The sequence below is a fragment of the Canis lupus genome, chromosome 26 (assembly GCF_003254725.2).
Source record: "Canis lupus dingo isolate Sandy chromosome 26, ASM325472v2, whole genome shotgun sequence".
NCBI lineage: Eukaryota > Metazoa > Chordata > Mammalia > Carnivora > Canidae > Canis > Canis lupus.
In genome coordinates this window covers 26,332,866-26,341,716 of record NC_064268.1, presented here as the reverse complement: position 1 = coordinate 26,341,716, position 8,851 = coordinate 26,332,866, and positions in this window count along the sequence as shown.

Sequence of the window (8,851 nt, the reverse complement as noted above, 5' to 3'; positions counted from 1 at the left end):
CCCTGCTGACAGGACCTCAGTCATAGAGGATGTTGCTGGTGTTTCCTCTGATGGGATTCTGCTTCCCAGATATTGTGACCCTGAAGATGGTGGGTGAGCACAGGCTCACATCCTCTGATTTCTGGAGGTACAGAGAAATCCAGAAACTGCAGAGTCAAGGATATTGTACAGAGAAGAGAGAGAAGAGGCCACTTTGCCCCCTTTTCTACTTGTGACTTCTGATGGAGGGTTCTCCATGGAGTAGATTCTAGAAATAAAAGGCATGTGTCTGAAAGATCGTTTCCTGGAGGTGGATTTGGTTCTGGCAGTGAGGACTCACATGAGAGGAGATCTTGCAACAATCCAAAGTCCAGGTTTTGTTGGGTGACATAAATCTGTCCATTTATCTCATCTGTCCTCAATCCAGTGAATGCCATAAGGACTTAGATCAAAATCCTAGTAATGGAGACTTTGTTATTCGACCCAGGAGATCTCCAGGTGATATTATTTTGTCACCCAGAATATCCAGAAATTACTTATGCAGTGAGGGAGGGGTGAGAAAGAGGGCAGAAACAACTCAGACTCTGGATCCTGAGCCCCACATTCAAGTCTGAGTCAGTAACCCATTTTCTGTGCTCCCCTGATAGTCTTGTTTTGGGGGAGGTTTCTCATGCAAACTTTCCTCTTTCCTAAGGTTATGCGAGTTCCTCCTTTGGCTTAAGCCAGGGCTCCAGCTGAGCAAAAGAGAATATAGTAGTTGGGAGTAGTGCTTCACCCAGGAGTGACACAGGAGCACCTGCAAAAGGCCAAGAGTCAGACACTCCCAGGGGATGTACAAGGGAGCACCGCTGCTGTCTGGTGGTTGCAGAGACATGTGGACCTTGGGCTGAGCTGGTGCGCAGGGCTCCTGCCCCCATTCCTCAATGCTCACTGTTCTAATCTCTTCAGATTGCCTTTTCTTTTTTATAAATTTATTTTTATTGGTGTTCAATTTGCCAACATATAGAATAACACCCAGTGCTCATCCCGTCAAACACCCACCCAGTGCCTGCCACCGAGTCACCCCCACCCCCCGCCCACCTCCCCTTCCACCACCGCTGGTTCGTTTCCCAGAATTAAGAGTCTCTCGTGTTCTGCCTCCCTTTCTGATATTTCCCATTAATTTTTCTCCTTTCCCCTTTATTCCGTTTCACTATTTTTTATATTCCCCAAATGAATGAGACCATATAATGTTTGTCTTTCTCCGATTGACTTATTTCACTCAGTTCCATCCACGTCGAAGCAAATGGTGGGTATTTGTCATTTCTAACGGCTGAGAAATATTCCACTGTATACATAGACCCCGTCTTCTTTATCCATTCATCTTTTGGTGGACACCGAGGCTCCTTCCACAGTTTGGCTACTGTGGACATTGCTGCTAGAAACATTGGGGTGCAGGTGTCCTGGCGTTTCATTGCATCTGTATCTTTTGGGTAAATCCCCAGCAGTGCTATTGTTGGGTCATAGGGCAGGTCTATTTTTAACTCTTTGAGGAACCTCCACACAGTTTTCCAGAGTGCCTGCACCAGTTCACATTCCCACCAACAGTGCAGGAGGGTTACCCTTTCTCCACACCCTCTCCAACATTTGTGGTTTCCTGCTGGGAAAATTGGACATCCACTTGCAGAAGAATGAAACTAGACCACTCTCTTGCACCATACACAAAGATAAACTCAAAATGGATGAAAGACCTTAATGTGAGACAAGATTGCGTCAAAATCCTAGAGGAAAACACAGGCAACACCGTTTTTGAACTTGGCCACAGTAACTTCTTGCAAGATTCATCCATGAAGGCAAGAGAAAAAACAAAACAAAAATGAACTATTGGGACTTCATCAAGATAAGAAGCTTTGCACAGCAAAAGAACCGTCAACAAAACTAAAAGACAACCTACAGAATGGGAGAAGATATTTGCAAATGACTTATCAGATAAAGGGCTAGTTTCCAAGATCTATAAAGAACTTATTAAACTCAACAGCAAAGAAACAAACAATCCAATCATGAAATGGGCCAAAGACATGAACAAAAATCTCACAGAGGAAGACAGACATGGCTAACAAGCACATGAGGAAATGCTCTGCATCACTTGCCATCAGGGAAATACAAATCAAAACCACAATGAAATACCAGATTGGCTTATTTTACTTAGAAATATACATGGAAGCTTACTCCATTTCTTCCTCTGCCCTGAAAATTTATGTCTTTGAATTGTTGAATCACATTCCATGTATGGACATACTAGAATTTCTTTACGCATTCACCATTTGCAGGACATATTTGTTGTTTTCACGGCTTGGCAATCATCAATAAAATGAATAAACATTTAGGTGCATATTTTGGATGGACACAAGATATTCATTTATAGAAATACCTAGGAGCATGAATTTTGTATTGTATCATTAAGGTTTTGCTTAGCTCTGCAAGAAACTACCCAGGTATGTTCCCAAGTGGCTGAGACATTTGGCTTTCTCCCCAGCAGTGAAGGAGAGTTCCTGCTGACCCACATCCTGGGAACCATCTGATGCTGACATGGTATTGAATTTTAGCCATGCTGTTGGGAGTCTGGTGCTACCTCACTGTTTCAGTGTGTAATCCCCCAGGGACGTATCATGTGGGAAATCTTTACACAGGTGCAATAGTTCTCTGTGTACATTTTTGGTAAGGGGTCTGTTCAGATCTGCTCACTGTGATGACGACTCAGTACCCAGGAATTCAGGAGCTCCCAAAACCCCAATCTGAAAAGAAAGAGAGAAAATCAGTATCACCAAGATACCAGAACTCAGGGAACTCTTGCTAAATCCCTAGGATGGTACCAAGGGACAGGCAGGGGCTGGGCAGAGGGCCACCAGGTTCTCCTTGGTCACACATCTTGCACAACTGCCCTTCTCATTACAACCCAGCAACAGTGAGGGTCATATCACTTCTGAAATCCATGTAACTTTTTTCTTTGGGAAACGAATATCTTCAAAAGGAGGTATTTTCACTGATCTTTTATATTTAAGCAAGTCTGGAATTTAAACGTAAACCATTATGTTTCTAGTGCAATACAAAGCATTTAAAACTAGATTCTGAGCCTGTGTTGCTTATAGGCAGGGACAGGGGAGTGATGGAATAAGAGGTGAAGAAGATGAATGGATAAAGAAGCTGTGGTCTATGTATACAATGGAATATTCCTCAGCCATTAGAAAGGACAAATACCCACCATTTGCTTCAAGGTGGATGGAACTGGAGGTTCTTATACTGAGTGAAATAAGTCAATTGGGGATCCCTGGGTGGCGCAGCGGTTTGGCGCCTGCCTTTGGCCTAGGGCGCGATCCTGGAGACCCGGGATCGAATCCCACATCGGGCTCCTGGTGCATGGAGCCTGCTTCTCCCTCTGCCTGTGTCTCTGCCTCCCTCTCTCTCTCTCTGTAACTATCATAAATAAATTTAAAAAAATAAAAAAAATAAGTCAATTGGAGAAGGACAATCATTCTATGGTCTTCTTCATTTGGGGAATATAAAAAATAGTGAAAGGGAATAAAGGGGAAAGGAGAAAAAATGAGTCGGAAATATCAGAAAGGGAGACAGACCATGAGAGACTCTTAACTCTTGGAAATGAACTAGTGGTGGTGGAAGGGGAGGAGGGCTGGGGGTGGGGTGACTGGGTGACAGGTACTGAGGTGGGCACTTGACGGGAGGAGCACTGGGTGTTATTCCATATGTTGGCAAATTGAACACCTTTAAAAAACAAATTTATAAAAAAGAAAAAGAGGTGAAGAGTCAGCAGCCCGGGTGGCTCAGCGGTTCAGCGCTGCCTTCAGCCTAGGGCATGATCCTGGAGACCCGGGATCCAGTCCCCCATTTGTCTCTCTGCATGGAGCCTGCTTCCCTCTCTGCCTGTGTCTCTGCCTCTCTCTCTGTGTGTCTCTTGTGAATAAATAAATAAAATGAAAAAAAAAGACGTGAAGAGTAGAAGTTATCACATGTTCCCGGGAAACAGAAGTTCTCTGTGTGATATTGATTGTATGCAGCTCTACAACAATGATGATCAATCTCTCCCCAGGTGGCAGCCGAAGGTGGTTGAAGACATTATTGTCAACACACCTGGTTCTGGAATTTAGGCCTGAATCCCTGGCTGGTCTCTCAATGCTGTTCTGGGTCACAATATAGGATCTCTGCCTGGGAGCTGTGGCAACATTGCCATGGTAACCCGTGTGTTTCTACTGCTCTTGTGCAAGAGAAGGTGACCTTGGTTCTGGGGTCATCAAGAGTTTCCCTAGGTGAGTGACACTTGTGCACATGGAAGAGTCCACAGTGCCTACAGCCACAGGATTATGGAAAATCTCCAATGGGGAATAAGGGAAGAAGGTGACAGAGTCAGTACCTGTGGGCTCAGGACACCCACTCACAGGAGTCCCCATCAACCTGGTGGCAGGTATAGCAGAGGCTCATTCACTCACCCACATCACCCAAATTCACTGATGCAGGCTGAGCATTTTCCTAATAAAGACGCAACATCCCGCAAATCTCATAGCCCATAAAAGGTTCATGGCCAGAGGCCAAAATTCTGACTTTGGCTGACCCCTTCTCCTCAACTGTACAACCCAAACCTCAGGTGCTGAGAGAGGGATGCTGGCCAGCTCTGAGAATGGAATTGCCCAGGACCTGTGTCCTCACACAATATCCCACATCCTAGTGTTCAGGCCTAAGACACAGTGAACCTTGGCCACTCCTGAGCACTGGAGCCTGGGAGGGAAGGGAGGGCTCTTCTCTGAGTTCTGGAGGTGCTGAATCCCTGCTGGGGAAGACTGCCCCCCTGCTGATATGGTCCTGGACCTCTGAGGGTAATAAAATCAAATAAAGTCCCATTATCCTCATTTCAGGAGAAAAAACTTAGCAGCATAGACTCTGGTTTTATGACATTTGGAAACCCAGGTAACATGAGTGTTATGACATTGGAATGTTTTGCTTGTTTTGTTATTTCTGAGGACATATAGAACATGAAGAGATAATTGAGAATAGGCTCATTATGAACCGGGTGTTATTGTAAGTGCACATTATATATATATTTTACTTATTAAATATATAACTTATTTTACACGTTATGTATTTTCATGGAAGAAGAATCTGAACAGGTGAAGGATTTTGTCCCATGTCTCCATCTGCCAGTGTCACTGTGAGAAGCATTATTGTTTCTGATTAGACAGTGAAGGTCAGTCTAGTCCTCAGGCTGCAGCCCAGAGATGAGAGAGCCCTCCAATAACTGAGGCATCCTTGGATCAGGAGACGGAGCTGAGAACCCCAGAGCCCTGGTGCTTATCTGAGTCTGAGTAGTAGTACAGGAGATACCAGGGAGAGTTCTGTGGCTCTGGCTCTGTGGCTCTGGAACCAGTGTATATAGTAGCTGCCAGTGCTGGAGCCACTGCTCCAGGTGCAAGTGAGTCTGACTGTTGTTCCAGGAGATGCAGAAAGAGAGGGCACTTGGTCAGCACAGGCTGGGACAGGGACCTGCAAACACAGACATTGATGGGTAATGGAGCAGCAACCAGAGAAATCTTCCCAGTATATGAGCCAGAGGGACTGACGGAGCCTAGGTACTGGGACCTGGTATGTGAGGCCTGTCTCTACCTGTGCGCTGAGAGAAGTACATCAGGAGACAGGATTCCAGGCCGTGGTGACTGTCCTCACATCAGGTGGGCTTCCTGAGAAGCCTCCTTTTATCCCCCATTATTTTCTACTAGAAGATGTCCATGCAAATGAAGTCCATCTAGTGATTTCCCAGCCCCTCCCTGAGCCCTGGTGCTGTAGCTCAGCTCACACCACACTGTGGAGTTTGGGAGTTGGCTTCCCTCCTGGGGAGAGCCCTGGAGGAAACACCTGCTGAGACCACACGCAGTCCCTGCTCAGGGGACTCCTCCAGGCCTGAGAGGACACAGCTGCTGAGTCCCCATCAGTGAGCAGAGGGCCCAGCACACATGTCCCAGCTCCCTTGAGTGAAGGGTCCTCACTGAGCAATTATGTAGGGCACAGGGGCCCACACCTCCCCCTGCTGGTCAGAGGCACCCATCCCATCTGGGACCAAAGCCCTGGGAGCCCAAGGGCTTTCACAGCTCACCAGGCCCCTGTCTATTCACACTCCCATGTCTGATCTCTAGATACCATGATTCGTATACACTGCACACGATTACTCCGCTTCCTCATTCTCTGAAGTGATGCTTCTCTATGGAAAGGACAAACATGTACAGAAATAGCCAACTAATGTGTCACCAGAGAAGTTACCACAAGGTGAAAGTTAAGTATATATCCTGTCAAGCAATACTGAATAGAGGACAGTGGGGCTGGTTTGAGGGGCTTGTAGGGGATTTTGAGGGATTGCTGGAGTTGGATACAATCCAGGAAGTAAGACCCATGGCTTATTTCGAAGACACTAGATCAGCAATGATTTCAAAGTTCAAGCGGTGCTGTTACAATTTGTTTGGGATCAGATATGACTGAGTGATTTGTGAAAAGTAAAAAGCTTTGCCCAGTGGAACATTTACTGGTGAATATTAGACATAGCTCTTTAGGTTTGGAAGTGAGACATATCTCCTAAGTGCATGGTTTCTGTGCATTTGTGTTTTCCAATTCCTCTCAGGATACTTTGTTACTTCACACAGTTTATATTGTACCCAATTATTTTCACTTGTAGTTTCTTACCCTTTGCTTTCCTTCATTTGGAAGATGAGTGTGATGTTTTATCATTGTTTCCACATGCTGGGATGGGGGTGCAGAAATCATGTTCTCATTGGGCCCCAAACTAATTTGGTATATGTGCAAATAGTCACCAAATCTCTAGACTCATAGGGACCTGAAGTAAAAGATCTATGACCATGAGCACCCACTTCCCTCAGACAACATTAGGATGAATGTTTCAGATGAGTCTTGGTGCATTTATTTAGATGGCCATATTTTTATTTATTCTCTTATAGAATGTATTAAATCAACTGATTTTCTTTTTTATCCTTAAAAGATTTGTTTGTTTATTAGAGAGAAAGAATTGGGAGAGAGAGAGAGAGAGAGAGAGAGAGAGAGAGATGAGCGTGGGGGCTGCAGGGTGATGCAGGCTCTCTGCTGAGCAGGATGCCTGACAAGTTGATTGATTTTAAATGTAACACAAATTAAATGTCTAAGGTGACCACTCTTGATAATCTGTTAGATTGTATTTGCAAATATTTCATTATATTTCAGTTCCTATCTTCATGAAACTTATGGATTTTTAATTTCTTTATTTCGAAAATTCGGTCTGGGTATATAATAAATGAAAATAAGCTTTATAATCTATACTCACAATTGTTCATTCCTCCCTGCTTCTCTGTAGTATTCTCATTATTTTCTCCTTAAATTTTTGAAGGAGTTCCCTAGAGAAGCCTTTGAACCTGGAGTTATCTTTGTGGCAAGGATGTCAGATACGAACAAATAATTTGGAGTAGTGCTGGCAAGCATGAGTTAAAGTGATTCCTCATTCCTTAAACATAATCTACAGTGCACAAATGAGGAGCTCAATCCCAGGACACCAAGATCATGATCTGAGCTGAAGACAGATGCTTAACCAACTGAACCACCCAGGTGCCCTTAATCATTGTTGATGTAAAAAGAACTCAAATATTAATTTTATTAAAATTGAGATTATTTTACTAATATTTAATAAATATATGCATTTAAAAATAAATAGAAACCATCCAAGTATAATGTCAAGTGTTGCACAACATTATTTAGAAGGAGCCACCAAACAGGTAATAATTATGCTATCTTATGTCTCTTGATATTTCCCTGAGAGCCCATGGTAGTCAGGAACCATGATGCTCAAATCGTACGGTCTCCAGGCTGAATTACACATTGATATCTACAAATCACATATTGTCCCTCACCTCTTCATGTCACAGCCTGCACTTCTCCAAAGGAGGCTGTTGTGACCACAAGTGGATTGCAATTCTGAATCTGTTTCTCAGTGTTCTTGGATGGTTAATGGGATGTGGGAATGATTATGTTAGAAGATGTTACTCTATTTACTTTGAAGGGGATATTTTCAGAACTAATTTCATATTAATACAATCATAGATGCTTCTTTTTTAATAAATTAATTTTTATTAGTGTTCAATTTACCAACATACAGAATAACACCCAGTGCTCATCCCATCAAGTGCCCCCCTCAATGCCCGTCACCTATTCTCCCCGACCCCCCGCCCTGCTCCCCTATGACCACCCCTAGTTCATTTCCCAGAGTTAGGAGTCTTTACCTTCTGTCTCCCTTTCTGATATTTCCCACACATTTCTTCTCCCTTCCCTCATATTCCCTTTCATTATTATTTATATTCCCCAAAAATGAGAACATACACTGTTTGTCCATCTCCGATTGACTTACTTCACTCAGCATAATACCCTCCAGTTCCATCCACGTTGAAGCAAATGGTGGGTATTAGTCATTTCTTTTTAATTATTTTATTTTTTAATGAAATAATTTTTATTGGAGTTCAATTTACCAACATACAGAATAACACCCAGTGCTCATTCCGTCAAGTGTCCCCCTCAGTGTCTGTCACCCACTCATGCCAACCCCCCACCCTCCTCCCCTTCCACCACCCCTAGTTCATTTCCCAGAGTTAGGAGTCTTCATGTTCTGTCTCCCTTTCTGATATTTCCCACACATTTCTTCTCCCTTCCCTCATATTCACTTTCACTATTATTTATATTCCCCAAATGAATGAGAACATATAATGTTTGTCCTTCTCCGACTGACTTACTTCACTCAGCATAATACCCTCCAGTTCCATCCATGTTGAAGCAAATGGTGGGTATTTGTCGTTTCTAAAGG